At 47.6% G+C, this 17,868-nt stretch overlaps 1 protein-coding gene across 6 annotated transcripts in view; it reads left to right on the forward strand.

The window, feature by feature from the left end:
- LOC127476175 (uncharacterized) overlaps positions 1-17,868 on the forward strand; it is a 320,718-nt gene that overhangs the window by 271,473 nt on the left and 31,377 nt on the right. The window contains exons 3-4 of one of the 6 annotated variants that reach the window (XR_007906494.1): positions 514-689; positions 6,976-7,424. The gene's annotated coding sequence lies outside the window, so the exon portion shown is untranslated. Of the gene's footprint in view, positions 1-513; positions 702-6,798; positions 6,844-6,975; positions 7,425-17,868 lie in introns of those variants that run through there. The other 5 variants (XR_007906495.1, XR_007906492.1, XR_007906493.1 and 2 more) reach the window with 5 other exon arrangements.

Below are 17,868 nucleotides of genomic sequence, written 5' to 3' on the forward strand. Positions count from 1 at the left end.
TCTCTAAGAGACCATTCAAAATAACAGTTAATAAAGTTACATTATCAAGGTATGCCACAGTGTCAGGAAACCACCCTAGAGAGTTAATAGCAGATGAAGCCTGGCGATCAGAGATATACATTTTTGAATTAGACATATTGAAATTGTGCATGCAAAATACATCCACAAAACATAACTGCAACTACATCCACTAGACAAAACACAAAAGTGTAAAACACATAAGTTAGTTGCTTAGCAATCCTTTAGTACACTAATATGGATTAGGATTAATATTAAGCAGTTGCTCCCTATGAAATAGGAAAATTCTCACGTCAAGCATCTCACACGAATCCATAAAACAGTACAGGCACATATTGAAACACGTGCTAAGTTAAACAAAAGGGGGGAGAACTGGTGTAACCTGCAAGAACATCTGTAAAAACCTATTTATGTTATCAATTTTTGAATTGTGACAGTGCTGAAAGAAGCAGGTCTGAAAAGCAGCACACACCTCAGGCATTTGTTTCTTCCAAGTTGCTAATCATAGTAAGATTTGATTTCAGGACGATGGATGAGATTCCTAGGTTTGTGACATGGAAAGAAAGCTATGCCTAAATGTTATAAGAAAAAACTCAAGCAGGTTTCTTCCAGGTGTGAAAAACCCTATTCAAATATGTGACCACAGCAGCAAGAACCAGAGCAACGCAGAAGTTTGGAAAAGAGTTATGTTATGTTTCAAGTTTACATTAGAAAATGACTGACCAACGTGGCGAAAAGCAATCTCTGGAATGTGCGTGGGTGTGTGTGTGTTTGTGTGTGTGTTCAGTGTATGGTGGCCACCGATGTATGTATGAGTGTGTGACTGAAAATAGTTGTTTGACTGGTCAAATAATAAAAGACAAACACCCCACAAAATAACACTACCTCAGCCACAGGTCGCTTTTAAGAAATTGTAGTTTGCTAAGATTACCCTGTTCTTAAATAAAGTTGAATTCCCCAGTTATAAAACCCCTCAGATTAATAAAGTTATAAGTTTATACACAGTTAAGTTAAGCCCCAAGTTAATAAAGTAATTATCCAAGTTGCACTACCCTATAGGAATATAAGAAGGTTTTAAAAAGGTTTACATTAGAGTTAAGAAACTGAGCAAGCACTGTGCTGGATCACTGCGAAGCTTAGTAGTTTTATAATGTTCTGATTGTTAAAATTGTTGTTTGCATTGTTGTCTGCATTTTTGTTCATACTGTTTTTGTGACTTCTTAATATAATTAGAAGAGGGGATGTGTAGGAGGCGTGGCTAAGGTGGCCCAGAGGATGTGCCCAGGTACGGAGCCCAAGGAGCATTCCCCAGAGTTAGTAAACTGGTTGGTTAAGAAAGTCACAAGATATGTAAGGATAAAAGAGCGCGCGAGTTTGAATAAATCCTCTTTGTCTCACCATCCACAAGGAGCATCATTCATTTCTTGTTATACAAGGGCCTAACCGCAACAAGCAACTAACTCAGGTGTTTTACACTTTTGTGATTTGTCTAGTGGGTGTAGTAGCAGTTATGTTTTGTGGATGTATATCTATTTGCATGTACAATTTCAATATGTCTAATTCAAAAATGTATATCTCTGATCGCCAGGTTTCATCTACTATTAACTCTCTAGGGTGGTTTCCTGACACTGTGGCATACCTTGATAATGTAGCTTTATTACCTGTTATTTTGAATGGTCTCTTAGAGAACCTGTATTCTGATGGAGGACGAATGAGGCAATTGTTTGCCTTAAAACTCTGGGTATACTGTTAAACATTGCTGCTTTAGCAGCCTTTCAGTTTTTGTCAGTCATTGGCTGTGACGTCTCAGGATGTGATTTTGTGTGCATTTGTATAGAAATCATACCTTTTGTAACTCACAGGAACCAACCAGAACGCATTTCAAACAACAGGTAAGGGTTAACAACATCTCAAGGAAATTCACTTTCAAAACAGGTTATCAACTTCATACTATAATAAGCACAATCATAACATCAAAGGATTGTTTTAGAATTTTCCCAAGGTAATGACAATCAGTCCAGAACTATACAGAAGTTTAGTTCATGGCTTGTAGTTTTCTTACTCTTCCGTGGCAGGATTTATTTAAGTCTATTGCAGCATATTGAGTTTTCCTAGATGCATGTGAGAAGGTCCTGAGGCCTTTCTCTGGTTCAGTTTGGCATCTAGTGTGGTTTTTAAAGGTAAACTGTTGATTTCTGCCCCAATCTGTGCTTAAGGAGATGGATTAAAATATTACCACTAAAACTTGCCAGGGCATCTTGAAATCCAGTGTCCTCAGCTGTCATCCTATCCAAATTGTCCTTTCAAAGCTGGAATGTTGGTAAAGGCAGGATTTCTTCCATCCAGTTCTTCAGTCGTGCTCTGCTCTAAATGACAAGCTTACAAACTCAATAGCAACTTACACAGATTTAGGTGGTGAGGTATGACAGAAGAGGCTGTTTTAGAACCAACAGCGGGCTTCTCTCAGTTTGATCCCACTGAAACAAAGCTGCAATGCTTCATACCTGCTGGAAACAAAAACTAGGCAGATTTGCCTTTCAGGATCTCTCTTGTTTTCTTTGCCTTTTATTACCTTAGTATTTTTTTCTAACATTTGGTTTGCCTCTGCAGTTAGCAATTTGTCAGACTTTAAGTTGGAGTTCTCCCCTAGCAACACAAAGAGAGGGCAACTGGTAGCTGCCTGAGGTTCCTGCAACTCGTGTAAATACAAATGTTTTTTACTTCGAGCTGTGTCACCTGTGTAGAGCTTTTTTGCTGTGTTGTCTTGTCCATGGCAAGTCCAGAGTTGTGGTTGTTGGATTCTTCCTGAAACAACCTGAAGATCTGCACCTTGGGCAGTTTTGGTTAAAACAGCAGAAACAATTAGCAGTATATTTCTTGTGGCATTGGTTATTAATGTGTCCTCTGCATAATGGTGTATTATGGCTGCCTGATACTTCATCGAGGTATTTTGCATCCTTGAGGAAAGGCAACTCAGCAGCATTTTTGATAGTCTGTGCACTGCTTAAAACCATGATGGAAAAGAGGGGTTTATGGGCATCCTCAGGGTGACAGAGAATGGTAAAGGAATGGTTTTTTGAACCAGTTACCACTCGTGACCAATTTGCTAGAAGCCTTATAGGTAGAGGCAGTCCGATCTGCAAGGCTTCTGCATGTTTTTTGACTGCATGTTCTGCTGTTGACATCTGTAATGTTTTCTACCTGTAATGTTTTCTACCTACCACCTTTCTTTGAGGTACAGGGTAAGTGGTTATTTTGGGGGCTGGTTACTGGTATATTGTGGCTTGTCTTAAGTAGGTTTCTCTTTTGCACATGAAAAGTAGTGCTAAAAAAGAGTACAACTAGTAATGCTATTACAAGCAATACAATGCTTGCAGCATATCTTTTGTTTTGCGTATGGCACCCTTGGTACAACTGAGTCATTTCTCTGCTGCTAGGGTGTTTGTGGAATGTTGCTATTAGGGGCTTCCAGGGGCAATCCTCCTGAGAGTGATCCATTTCTCCTCAACTAAAACAACTAGCTGTGTGTCTGACTTCCTTGTGTATTCTCATCTGGGCATCTAAAGCTGCAGTTAGAGAGGCAGGTAGTTGCTTCTCAAGGCAAGTTTCTTGATAGGGTTGTACCAGCTCAGTAAAGTCACAGTTCTCCTTTGCAGGAGGGCTCTGCAAAGCTCTTGCATTTTCTCTTTCAAAAGCTAAATGCTTGCACAGCATCTCTCTGGCTTCATTGTATTCAATTTGCTTGTTCAGAGTCGACTGCAGCTGGTCCAAACATCTTAAATTTGTATAACTTTGTAACTCTTTACTGTTGGATAGGTAATCAATTTGATCAGTAGTGAGAACGTTGTCCATAACTTTTAGGGCTTGCCTGGCTATCTCTCTATGGTATTTTGATTGTGAATCTAAATTACAATTTGCTTTCCCGCCTGATTGATGTGCCGTGGTGTCTGTTTGTAGGTATTTAATACGAACAGAGCAATTTTTCTGGAAATCAGCTAATCAGACTGTATATTGGGTGTTACTGAGAACTAGTTTTATCAGTTCTTTCCAGTCATATGTGGTGAGGGGATAGGTGTGACTCAATGCCTCCAAATATTTAAAAATATTGGTTAAGGACAGACCAGAACCTCTTATCAAATGCCTCAGGTTCTCTGTGGCCTCATACAAGGCCTGACTCTGAGGGGGATGGCTTTGGCTCATATCGTCTGGGCATGCCTGAATAATATTCAGGTTTTCCATTCGAAACCCCCTGTCCAGACATTGCTCCCACATGTTAGCTGACTTCTCCCCCTGTGCCCTATTGATCCCTCTGTGGAACCATGTTTGGCTCTTTCTCCCCCTCCTTCTCCCCTTCCTTCTCCCCCTCCCCCCATTTCTCCCATTCCTCCCATCCCTCCCCCCTTGTGGTCTCGGTAAAACCGGTTCCCTGTGGGGGGATGGTGGGCGGTGGCTAGGGGGCAGGGTTGGCTCCTCGGCCGGAAAAAAAAGGTTGGAGTTCAGTCTGTGTGTGGGGGAGGAAAATGGCTGCGGCCATGGCTGCCCACGTGGTCGCTGTTCATTCGCAGCGAAAGGGGGTGAATACACTAAGTTATTCTCCCCATCACTGTAACAGGACTGCCTTGTGTTGACCCGGGGGTCGGAAGTTCGCATGGCAATGTCTGTCCCTTCACAGCGACTCGTTTTACTTGGCTCTCGTGTGTCCCGGTATGATCCCTGAGTTTGTATTACCATGTTGTGCTGTGCTTGCTCTCAGCAAAGTGTGTGGTGGGTGGGTGTGGGCTGTTTTGTTCTTCCCTGTGTGCCTCGTGCAGGCAGAGTTTATCAGAGTAAACTGCTTTATGTTGTAAAGTTTGCAAAACGCTAGAGTCTGAATTTTGCTTCAATGTATCATGAGGTTTCTATGGAAAGCGGGCGTCTTATGTTACCTTATCTCGAGCGGCTGGGAGCACACGTTCTGAGTCCTTTTGTAGCAATTTGGGCTAACTTGCAGTCTTTTTTCTGCGGCTTTGGGGGGTCCGGCTTCTCCGTCTGCGGTGCGGGGATTGCGTTGTGCTACTCCGGCAGCGTGGGCGGTTCTGCGCGCGGCTGGGGGCAACTGCGGCATGGGGTACCTCCTGGCGCGGGGACAGGTTCAGCAGACGCTGGCTTGGCGATGGCAGGCCGTGGGGTTCAGGTGCTGGTGGCTGGTGTCCCGGCGCAGGCTGCAAGCTGCGGGCTCGGGAAAGCGGCGGCGCACGGTCGGCAGGTGCGGGGCCGGCGGGCGGTCCTAGCGCCGGGCCGGCGGCACAAAGCCACGAAAAGCGGCAAAAAGTTCTTTTGGGGTTTCCACGGTTTCTGAAAGGTTTTTCCTCAACTTGAAGAGTCTACACTGTTGTCTCAGACAGGCAGGGGTCGGTAGGAGGTGGCCAGTCTCCTCCGGTGCTCAGGATGGAGCAGGGGGCTCCGATAGGGTCGCGGTGCAGTTCTACCTTTTCCACGTGGCTTTCGGACGCAGCGTGGTTTCGGCAGGGACAGCGGGCGAAAGCGGGTGATGTTAAGGCGGTGCTGGGCTCCGTTAAGTGGATAGTCCCGGCGTGGGCCCCTGCTGCGGTGCGGGGGGCGGCCAGTACACGTGTTTGCTCGGCCTTTTCCCCGGTACTTCCAAACTTCGGTTTTAGTAGTTGCTAGGCAACAGACACTAGGTGTTGGGCCGGCGGTGCAGCAGGCACGGAGCTCTGCGCTTTCTGTTAGGCAGAAAGGCAATGCAGGGGTCGTGCGGTGGGGCTGGGATGGTACGGGTGACAGCGAAACCGCTTCTTGCACGTGATCCAGCGCAGTCGGCAGCGGAATGCCGCTTTTACCAGATGACCGACATTCAGGGGACCAACAGGCTTTTCCCTGACGATCTTAAGGTGCTCCGCGGCTCGGGTCTCCGAGCTGCAGGCACGTCTCGCCCAGGGAGCAGTCTTAGGCGTGCGGGGTGCATCCCAGTCAAGACTCACCGCTTTTGATGTTGCGTTGACCCTCTCCGCTCTCTCCGGTTGTCTACTCTGACCTCTCGCCTACTTCCTTAACTCTTTCTTCTCTTCTTCCGTGCACTATCTAATATTTTTCGAACTCACTAAACTAACTGTCCGTCTCTTAGATGCGACTAAGACCACGGGGTTTATTGACGTCAGGGTTTTTTGTGGTAAAGTCCCCCGTCTCTGAAAATTGAGACGATCCCGGAGACACCAGCTGATCTCCTGATCCAGGATAGATATCTCACTTAATATAAGCTAAAAAAGTCCCTTTTGGATCGCCATATGTTGCGGTTAGGTCCTTGTATAACAAGGAATGAATGATGCTCCTCGTGGATGGTGAGACAAAGAGGATTTATTCAAACTCGCGCGCTCTTTTATCCTTACATATCATGTGACTTTCTTAACCAACCAGTTTACTAACTCTGGGGCATGCTCCTTGGGCTCCGTACCTGGCCACATCCTCTGTACCACCTTAGCCACGCTTCGTTCAGTTGCTTAGCAACCCTTTGGTACACTAAAATGGATTAACATTTATATTAAGCAGTTACTCCCTATGAAATAGGAAAATTCTCACGTCAAGCATCTCACACTTATCCATAAAACAGTACAGGCACATATTGAAACACGTACTAAGTTTAAACAAAAGGGGGGAGAACTGGTGTAACCTGCAAGAACATCTGTAAAAACCTATTTATGTTATCAATTTTTGAATTGTGACAGTGCTGAAAGAAGCAGGTCTGAAAAGCAGCACACACCTCAGGCGTTTGTTTCTTCCAAGTTGCTAATCATAGTAAGATTTGATTTCAGGACGATGGATGAGATTCCTAGGTTTGTGACATGGAAAGAAAGTTATGCCTAAAAGTTATAAGAAAAAACTCCAACAGGTTTCTTCCAGGTGTGAAAAATCCTATTCAAATATGTGACCACAGCAGCAAGAACCAGTGCAACGCAGAAGTTTGGAAAAGAGTTATGTTATGTTTCAAGTTTACATTAGAAAATGACCAACGTGGTGAAAAGCAATCTCTGGAGTGTGTGTGTGTGTTCGTGTGTGTGTTCAGTGTACGGTGGCCACTGACGTATGTATGAGTGAATGAGTGAAATTAGTTGTTTGACTGGTCAAATAATAAAAGACAAACACCCCACAAAATAACACTACCTCAGCCACAGGCCGTTTTTAAGAAATTATAGTTTGCTAAGATTACCCTGTTCTTAAATAAAGTTGAATTCCCCAGTTATAAAACCCCTCAGATTAATAAAGTTATAAGTTTATACACAGTTAAGTTAAGCCCCAAGTTAATAAAGTAATTATCCAAGTTGCACTACCCTATAGGAATATAAGAAGGTTTTAAAAAGGTTTACATTAGAGTTAAGAAACTGAGCAAGCACTGTGCTGGATCACTGCGAAGCTTAGTAGTTTCATAATGTTCTGATTGTTAAAATTGTTGTTTGCATTGCTGTCTGCATTTTTGTTCATACTGTTTTTGTGACTTCTTAATATAATTAGAAGAGGGGGTGTGTAGGAGGCGTGGCTAAGCTGGTCCAGAGGATGTGCTCAGGTACAGAGCCCAAGGAGCATGCCCCAGAGTTAATAAACTGGTTGGTTAAGAAAGTCACATGATATGTAAGGATAAAAGAGCGCGCGAGTTTGAATAAATCCTCTTTGTCTCACCATCCACGAGGAGCATCATTCATTTCTTGTTATACAAGGGCCTAACCGCTACAATGAACTGTCTGTCTGGGTGTGTGCAAGGGAAGGACTCCTGTGTCTGAAAAAAAAATTGAGTGACGGAGCAGTGAGCCACCGCCAGGGCACCAATGACTCTTGGCCAAATGGCCATCCACCACGACCCAGAGGCCATTTTCCAGCACTGCTCTGTAGCATGTCATTCCCAGTCTGTCCGTACAACAGACGTTGCCCCATCCCAGCGACAGAATCTGACACGTCCCCTTGTTGAACTTCCTCTGGTGGATGATTGCGGAAACCTCTAATTTGAGGTCTCTCTGCACTGCCTCCCTCTTCCATGAGACCCTAGAGTGTCACCATGCCCCTTTGATTCCAGGGGAATCTGCAGTGTTCCAGGTTCTACGTGAAGCCCCATATTGTCACAATGGCACTAAAATGAGAGAGGATCTCCTTTCTAAATGACTTAGTACATCAGAAGTTTTATCTTAGATAAAAATGATATCCTAATTCTTTTAAGACTTCTGTTATTTTTAGGAGAGAGAATCTAGATAACATGTGGAAACTAACAGAGAGTATATCGTATGCCCATCTTCAAGAAATTAGCTTACATGCCTCAGAAATCTTCTTTAATAAGAGATTGTTCTGTTAAGACCAATTTGCTTAAAAAATTAAACATTGTTTAAGCAAATGGGAAGTTCTATGACACATGTCTTGGTCCTAGAACATTTAATTTAGGAGTGAGAGGTCAGATAGATCAATCAGAGATGCTACGAGGCCTGATTAGCGAGAAGACCACTCTCTGAACATGACTGCCCCCCGAAGAAATGGACGCTAGATAGAAGTCTTGCTTCACGAATAAAACCCAAGATGCTATATGACGTCAAAATCATAACCTAATTCTCGACTGCTTGTGAAGGGGGGTGGGGTCTTTCAAACATCACTGTATTTATATTCTGAAATTTATACTAGATCTTTGATCCATGCATGGCAGAGTACCCCATGTATCCCCAGCTGACATATTAAAGAAATGTTCGATCCAATGGTTTCTGGTCATTGGGTTTAATTCTTTTTTTCCCCTCTTTGGTTCCATGAAATTCCAAAGATATCTTAGGCTTTGTTTAATACCATGTAGTCCCGCCTCTGAGTGCCCCTCAGCCTGCTGCAGATGTGCTGCTTCCTGCACATCCAGTTCAGATATGACAGGCTGTTCCCTGGTCCTCTGAGCAAGAGGAGAAGGAGGAGGGACACAGAAGAGCTCTCCTCACGGAGGTTGCATCTCCATGAAATTCAAAGCAGGTGGGAGATGCCATGCCACATCCAAGCTTTCTCTGGGGAAGGTTCCTCTCCCATGCACTGCCTCGCCGTATCACTGGTGCCACAGCCCCCGACAGAAGCAAATGTGGTCTTTTTTTCGCTAGCAGAGTTGCTCCTGCTTCCAGCAGGGATGGTGCCAAAGACAGACCAGGAGAGGTTGAGCAGGGGTGCTGAACCCGAAGGGATGTTCTGCCTCTCGTGCCCCTCGATCATTCTCAAAGGCGTGTGCCCTGGAGGACAATTCAGGATTCTCTCCGGGCCAGTAAAAGAGAGATGAGTGGGAAGAGATGACGGCCACGAAAAAAGGTCATGGTCTGTCGCTTCTGCGGTGCAGAGTTCCGATCGCCGCCCCGCTGCTACCGGTCTCACCTGTCCTCCGCATCCAGCCCACACCTGACGAGCACAGTGCCGGGGCGGAGCTGGTGGAGGACGGCAGGGTAGAGAGAAGAGGCGGAGAGGAGGGTGTTCAGCCTGAAGAGAGAGCCGGGGCTGTCGGGGGCCGCGAGAAACCGGGTGGCGGATCGGCGGATGCGGCGTTTGGGGAAGCGGGGCTGGCGGCGCTGGCCGCTGTTCTGCTCGTTGCGCAGGGCTGGCGACCGGGGACAGTGGGAGCCGCCGTTAAGTTACACGTGCAAGTCCCTCGAGGCTGCCGTCCTGCCTGGCAGGTTCTTAACAGAGCTCAGTCTCCGAAGTATCCTCCCTCTGCTCCATAAAGCATTCTTTTGGAACACTCACAGCTCTTATTATTTTCCCTTACTTTACTTTATTCTCTGTCCTTCAGAGAACTCCTGCAGACCGTGTTCTTTGTAGTAGTGAAACGTCCTTTTTTCCTAGAGGCGTTACTTTGCTCCGCTGTAGAAGCAATTAACCGACTTTTTTATTTCTAAGATAAACCCCTGAAAACTCCAAACACGACCGTGTCAATGAATCCATGTCTGCCAGGGCGCAGGAATACAGAACCGTGTCCCAATCACTGGGCCCGGAGAGCCAGACGAAGGTCCAAGGGCCATCTCTCGGCAACGACGGCCGCCCCGCTGGTTCCGGCAGCTCGCTGGACCCTTTAGCAGCGCGTGCGAGGAGTTCAGGGCTGTGGCCCGGGAGCCGCCGATAGAAAGGGATAAAATCGCCGATTCGTAATTTGGCGTGTGATCACTTCATGTTTGAGCCCTTGATGGCGATTTCACTGCCCTCCGCGGTCTCTACCAATTGGTCCTGTTGCACCTGGGCTCTGCCTGCAGACACTGGCGGGGAGATAAAGAAGAAAAGCCGTCAGAATTGCTTTTTGCACTGGATGTTTTTTCCCAGAAGAAAGGGCACAGAAACAGTCAGGACCAGACGGAGAAAAATTTTAGGTGAATGTCAAGGCGTGCAGCAATGGACGTGTCTATTAGAATTTGCTGGAGGGATGAGTGCGGGAAAGAGAGTTGGATTGCTGGAGTCACTGAAGAATGGAAAGCTGCGGGACTATAAGCAAAGCAAGAGAGAAAGGAAAGTAGGAAAGAGAAGGACGGACTGCAGGAATTCTCTGAAGGACAGAGAGTAAAGCAAGGAAACAGGAACTGCTCGACAAAGAAAAGACCGCTGTGTTTTCCGAGGAAACACTTTATGGAGCAGAGGGAGGGACGGCCGGGAGGCTAGTTGGGAGACTGAGCTCTCTTAAGAACATGCGAGGCAGGACGCCAGCCCCGAGGGACCTGCATGGCCACCCCAGTCGCTGTCCCTACGGTGTGCCAGCCTTGTGCACCGAGCAGAACCGCGGCCAGCGCCGCCAGTCCCGCTCTCCTCCAGAGAAGCATCCACCGATCCACCGCCCGGCCTCTCGCTGCCCCCGACAGCCCCGTCTCTCTGCTACGGTGGGGTCGCCTCCTCTCCACCTCTTCTCCCTTCTTCTCCCTCCCCGGCCCTCCTCATCCAACTCTGCCCGGGTACTGCGCCGGGTGCCAGCGATTCTCGGACTCTCGTCCGGTGGGGGCTGGGTGTGGATGGCAGGCAGCAGCAGCGGTATCGTGGTGGCGGTCGGGGCTCTTCACAGTGGTGGTGGGGCCGGGTTAGGAAGGAGGGGTGAGGATTGATATCGAGGTGTTCAAGATTGACAGACCATGAGCTTTTTTCTCCCACAATATCTCTTCCCTCTCATCTTCTGATGCACTAAGTAGTTTAGAAAGGAGATTCTCTCTCATTTTAGTGCCATTCTGACAATATGGGGCTTCACAACTCAGCCCTTGTGGAGTGCCGCATTCTCTGCCACTATCTGAGAAGCCCCACGGCCTGAGGGATGGGTACGGGGAGCTCTGACCACGGAAGCACGTCCCAAAGCTGTTTCCAGGGGCTTTACCAGGGTTTAGTACCGTAAATTCGAAGTGACAACGAGACCTTCTTTGTCCCACATAACTTCAAGGCTCCCCCAGGGTGGCTGATGGCAATTGTACTGGTTCAGGGTCATCTCCCTACAGCGACCCCAGCTCAAGACTTGCCTCCTCAATGCAAATTCTCACTAGTCCTTCCGTGTGTGCACATGGGATCACACCCTTCCCTGGTGGTCCTTCATGTCCTTCTACTGAGTTGACAGAGATGGGAAAGAGAATGAAACTTTTGGCTCTGCCTCTAAGAGCCCGTCAACCTTCTGCAGACGTGCTGGTTCCAGCACATCCAGTTCAGATATGACAAGCTGTTCCCTGGTCCTCTGAGCAAGAGGAGCAGGAGGAGGGAGACAGAAGAACTCTCCTCAGAGAGGCTGCATCACCATGAAGTGCAAAGAAGTTCGGAGGTGCTATGCCACGTCCAAGGATTCTCTGGGGATGGTACTTCTCGCATGTACTGCCTCGCCGTAGGCCTGTCTCGGGGAAAATCCCTGCTGGTAACAGGAGCACTTCTGCTGGTGACAAAGACCACCTGGGCTTTTGCAAGGGCCTGTGGCACCAGTGCTGCGGCGAGGCAGTGCATGGGAGAAACACCTTCCACAGAGAAAGCTTGGACATGGCGTGGCATCTCCCACCTGCTTTGGACTTCATGGGGATGCAACCTCTCTGAGGAGAACTCTTCTGTGTCCCTCCTCCTTCTTCTCTTGCTCAGAGGACCAGGGAACAGCCTGTCATATCTGAACTGGATGTGTTGGAAGCAGCACATTTGCAGCAGGTTGACGGGCACATTGAGGCACAGCCAAAAGGTTCATTCTCCATCCCATCGCTCTCAACTCAGTAGAAGGACATGAAGGACCACCAGGGAAGGGTGTGGCCCATTCCCCTGTGCACTGGCTTCTCATCGAGGCCACAGAATTTCTTTAGCCTTTTCTGGAGAGACACGGAAGGACTAAACAGGGTGCCACTCTTTGCATTGAAGAGACAACTCTTGAGCACACACCTGGTGGTGGCGTGGGTAGATGACCCTGAGCAAGTACAATTGCCAGCAGCCTCCTGGGGGAGCCTTGAAGTTATGTGGGACAAAAAGTGTCTCGGTTTCCCTTTGAATTTACAGTATTAAACCCTGGCAAAGCCCCTGGATGCAGCTCTGGGATGTGCTTCCGTGGTCAGAGCTCCCCGTGCCCATCCCTCAGGCCGTGGGTCTTCTCAGATAGTGGCAGAGCATGCGGCACTCAACAAGGGCTGAGTTGTATCCAGGCTCCGGGTATGGCAGCAGGAGCCCCAGGAGATACTGCCCCTGCTGCCATGAACTGTAGGAGGCGTGGTTAAGGTGGCACAGAGGATGTGCCCAGGTACAGAGCCCAAGGAGCATGCCCCAGAGTTGGTAAACTGGTTGGTTAAGAAAGTCACATGATATGTAAGGATAGAAGAGCGCGCGAGTTTGAATAAATTCTCTTTGTCTCACCATCCATGAGGAGCATCATTCATTCCTTGTTATAGAAGGGCCTAACCGCTACATATGGCGCCTGAACAGGGACATTTTTAGCTTAGATTAAGCAAGATATCTATCCTGGATCAGGAGATCAGCTGGTGTCTCCGGGATCGTCTCAATTTTCGGAGATGGGGGACTTTACCACAAAAAACCCTGACGTCAATAAACCCCGTGGTCTTAGTCGCATCTAAGAGACAGACAGTTAGTTTAGCAAGCTCGAAAAATATTAGATAGTGCACGGAAGAAGAGAAGAAATAGTTAAGGAAGTAGGCGAGAGGTCAGAGCAGGCAACCAGAGAGAGCGGAGAGGGTCAACGCAACATCAAAAGCGGTGAGTCGGACTGGGAGACTGCTCCCTGGGCAAGACGTGCCTGCAGCTCGAAGACCCGAGCCGCGGAGCACCTTAAGATCGTCAGGGAAAAGCCTGTTGGTCCCCTGAATGTCGGTCATCTGGTAAAAGCGGCATTCCGCTGCCGACTACGCCGGATAAACGTACGAGAAGCGGTTTCGCTGCCGCCCGTACAATCCCAGCCCCACCGCACAACCCCCGCATTGCCTTTCTGCCTAGTGGAAAGCGCAGAGCTCCGTGCCTGCTGCACCGCCGGTCTGGCACCTAGTGCCTGTTACCTAGCAACTACTAAACCCGTAGTTTGGAAGTACCGGGGAAAAGGCCGAGTAAGCACGTGTGCTGGCCGCCCCCCGCGCCGCAGCATGGGCCCGCGCAGGGGGGTGTCCGCTTAACGGAACCCAGCGCCGCCTTAATATCGCCCGCGTTCGCCCGCTGTCCCTGCCGAAACCGCGTTGAGCCCGAAAGCCACGTGGAAAAGGTAGAACTGCACCGCGACCCTATCGGAGCGCCCTGCTCCATCCTGCACACCAGAGGAGACTGACCACCTCCTGCCGACCCCTGCCTGTCTGTGACGACAGTGTAGACCCTTCAAGCTGAGGAAAAATCTTTCAGAAACCGTGGAAACCCCAAAAGAACTTTTCGCCGCTTTTCACCACTTTGTGCCGCCGGTCTGGCGCTAGGACCGCCCGCCGGTCCCGCGCCTCGCGGCGCCTGCCGAGCCACGCGCGCTGAGGACGCCCCGCGCCTGCTGACCCTGCCCTGAGCCCACAGCTTGCAGCCTGCGCCGGGACACCAGCCACCAGCGTCGGAACCCCACGGCCTGCCATCGCCGAGCCAGCGTCTGCAAAGCCTGCCCCCGCGCCGGGAGCTGCCCCGCGCCGCAGCTGCCCCCAGCCGCGCGCAGAACCACCCACGCCACCGGAGCACCACAGCGCACCCCCCGCGCCGAAGCCAAAACAGCCCGGACCCCCCAAAGCCGCAGAAAAAAGACTGCAAGTTAGCCCAAAATTGCTACAAAAGGACTCCCAGCCGCTCGAGATAAGGTAACATAAGACGCCCGCTTTCCATAGAAACCTCATGATACATTGAAGCAAAACTCAGACTCTAGCATTTTGCAAACTTTGCAACATAAAGCAGTTTACTCTGATAAACTCTGCCTGCACGAGGCACACAGGGAAGAACAAAACAACCCGCACCCCACCCCCCCTGCACACACTGCTGAGAGCAAGCACAGCACAACATGGTAATACAAACTCAGGGATCATACCGGGACACACGAGAGCCAAGTAAAACGAGTCGCTGTGAAGGGACAGACATTGTCATGCGAACTTCCGGCCCCCGGGTCAACACAAGGCAGTCCTGTTACAGTGATGGGGAGAATAACTTAGTGTATTCACCCCCTTTCGCTGCGAATGAACAGCGACCACGTGGGCAGCCATTGCCGCAACCATTTTCCTCCCCCACACAGACTGAACTCCAACCTTTCTTTTCTGGCCGAGGAGCCAACCCCGCCCCCTACCCACCGCCCACCATCCCCCCACGGGGAACCAGTTTTGCCGAGACCACAAGGGGGGAGGGATGGGAGGGATGGGGGGAATGGGGGGAGGGGAGAAGGAAGGGGAGAAGGAGGGGGAGAAAGAGCCAAACATGGTTCCAACGGGAGGGATCAATAGGGCACAGGGGGAGAAGTCAGCTAACATGTGGGAGCAATGTCTGGACAGGGGGTTTCGAATGGAAAACCTGAATATTAATCAGGCATGCCCAGACGATATGAGCCAAAGCCATCCCCCTCAGAGTCAGGCCTTGTATGAGGCCACAGAGAACCTGAGGCATTTGATAAGAGGTTCTGGTCTGTCCTTAACCAATATTTTTAAATATTTGGAGGCATTGAGTCACACCTATCCCCTCACCACATATGACTGGAAAGAACTGATAAAACTAGTTCTCAGTGACACCCAATATACGGTCTGATTAGCTGATTTCCAGAAAAATTGCTCTGTTCGTATTAAATACCTACAAACAGACACCACGGCACATCAATCAGGCGGGAAAGCAAATTGTAATTTAGATTCACAATCAAAATACCATAGAGAGATAGCCAGGCAAGCCCTAAAAGCTATGGAAAACATTCTCACTGCTGATCAAATTGATTACCTATCCAACAGTAAAGAGTTACAAAGTTATACAAATTTAAGATGTTTGGACCAGCTGCAGTGGACTCTGAACAAGCAAATTGAATACAATGAAGCCAGAGAGATGCTGTGCAAGCATTTAGCTTTTGAAAGAGAAAATGCAAGAGCTTTGCAGAGCCCTCCTGCAAAGGAGAACTGTGACTTTACTGAGCTGGTACAACCCTATCAAGAAACTTGCCTTGAGAAGCAACTACCTGCCTCTCTAGCTGCAGCTTTAGATGCCCAGATGAGAATACACAAGGAAGTCAGACACACAGCTAGTTGTTTTAGTTGAGGAGAAATGGATCACTCTCAGGAGGATTGCCCCTGGAAGCCCCTAATAGCAACATTCCACAAACACCCTAGCAGCAGAGAAATGACTCAGTTGTACCAAGGGTGCCATACGCAAAACAAAAGATATGCTGCAAGCATTGTATTGCTTGTAATAGCATTGCTAACTGTACTCTTTTTTAGTACTACTTTTCATGTGCAAAAGAGAAACCTACTTAAGGCAAGCCACAATATACCAGTAACCACCCCCCAAAATAACCATGTACCCTGTACCTCAAAGAAAGGTGACAGGTGGAAAACATTACAGATGTTAACAGCAGAACACGCAGTCAAAAAACATGCAGAAACCTTGCAGATCAGACTGCCTCTACCCATAAGGCTTCTAGCAAATTGGTCACAGGTGGTAACTGATTCAAAAAACCATTTCTTTACCATTCTCCGTCACCCTGAGGATGCCCATAAACCCCTCTTTTCCATCATGGTTTTAAGCAGTGCACAATCTATCCAAACTCAGTGCTGGGCTGCCTTTCCTCAAGGGATGCAAAATACCTCCATGAAGTATCAGGCAGCCATAATACACCAGTATGCAGAGGACACATTAATAACCAATGCCACAAGAAATGAACTGCTAATTGTTTCTGCTGTTTTAACCAAAACTGCCCAAGGTGCAGATCTTCAGGTTGTTTCAGGAAGAATCCAACAACCACAACTCTGGACTTGCCATGGACAAGACAACACAGCAAAAAAGCTCTACACAGGTGACACAGCTCGAGGTAAAAAACATTTGTATTTACACGAGTTGCAGGAACCTCAGGCGGCTACCAGTTGCCCTCTCTTTGTGTTGCTAGGGGAGAACTCCAACTTAAAGTCTGACAAATTGCTAACTGCAGAGGCAAACCAAATGGTAGAAAATTATACCAAGGTAACGAAAAGCAAAGAAAACAAGAGAGATCCTGACAGGCAAATCTGCCTAGTTTTTGTTTCCAGCAGGTATGAAGCATTGCAGCTTTGTTTCAGTGGGATCAAACTGAGAGAAGCCCGCTGTTGGTTCTAAAACAGCCTCTTCTGTCATACCTCACCACCTAAATCTGTGTAAGTTGCTATTGAGTTTGTAAGCTTGTCATTTAGGGCAGAGCACGACTGAAGAACTGGATGGAAGAAATCCTGCCTTTACCAACATTCCAGCTTTGAAAGGACAATTTGGATAGGATGACAGCTGAGGACACTGGATTTCAAGATGCCCTGGCAAGTTTTAGTGGTAATATTTTAATCCATCTCCTTAAGCACAGATTGGGGCAGAAATCAACAGTTTACCTTTAAAACCCACACTAGATGCAAAACTGAAGCAGTGAAAGGCCTCAGGGCCTTCTCACATGCATCTAGGAAAACTCAATATGCTGCAATAGACTTAAATAAATCCTGCCACGGAACAGTAAGAAAACTACAAGCCATGAACTAAGCTTCTGTATAGTTCTGGACTGATTGTCATTACCTTGGAAAAATTTAAAACAATCCGTTGATGTTATGATTGTGCTTATTATAGTATGAAGTTGATAACCTGTTTTGAAAGCGAATTTCCTTGAGATGTTGTTAACCCTTACCTGTTGTTTGAAATGCGTTCTGGTTGGTTCCTGTGAGTTACAAAAGGTATGATTTCTATACAAATGCACACAAAATCACATCCTGAGACGTCACAGCCAATGACTGACAGAAACTGAAAGGCTGCTAAAGCAGCAATGTTTAACACTATACCCAGAGTTTTAAGGCAAACAATTGCCTCATTCGTCCTCCATCAGAATACAGGTTCTCTAAGAGACCATTCAAAATAACAGGTAATAAAGCTACATTATCAAGGTATGCCACAGTGTCAGGAAACCACCCTAGAGAGTTAATAGTAGATGAAGCCTGGCGATCAGAGATATACATTTTTGAATTAGACATATTGAAATTGTACATGCAAATAGATATACATCCACAAAACATAACTGCTACTACACTCACTAGACAAATCACAAAAGTGTAAAACACCTGAGTTAGTTGCTTGTTGCGGTTAGGCCCTTGTATAACAAGGAATGAATGATGCTCCTCGTGGATGGTGAGACAAAGAGGATTTATTCAAACTCGCGCGCTCTTTTATCCTTACATATCATGTGACTTTCTTAACCAACCAGTTTACTAACTCTGGGGC

The sequence above is a fragment of the Manacus candei genome, unplaced genomic scaffold (genome assembly GCF_025592945.1).
Source record: "Manacus candei isolate 608988 ecotype Guabito, Panama unplaced genomic scaffold, ASM2559294v1 h1tg000049l, whole genome shotgun sequence".
NCBI lineage: Eukaryota > Metazoa > Chordata > Aves > Passeriformes > Pipridae > Manacus > Manacus candei.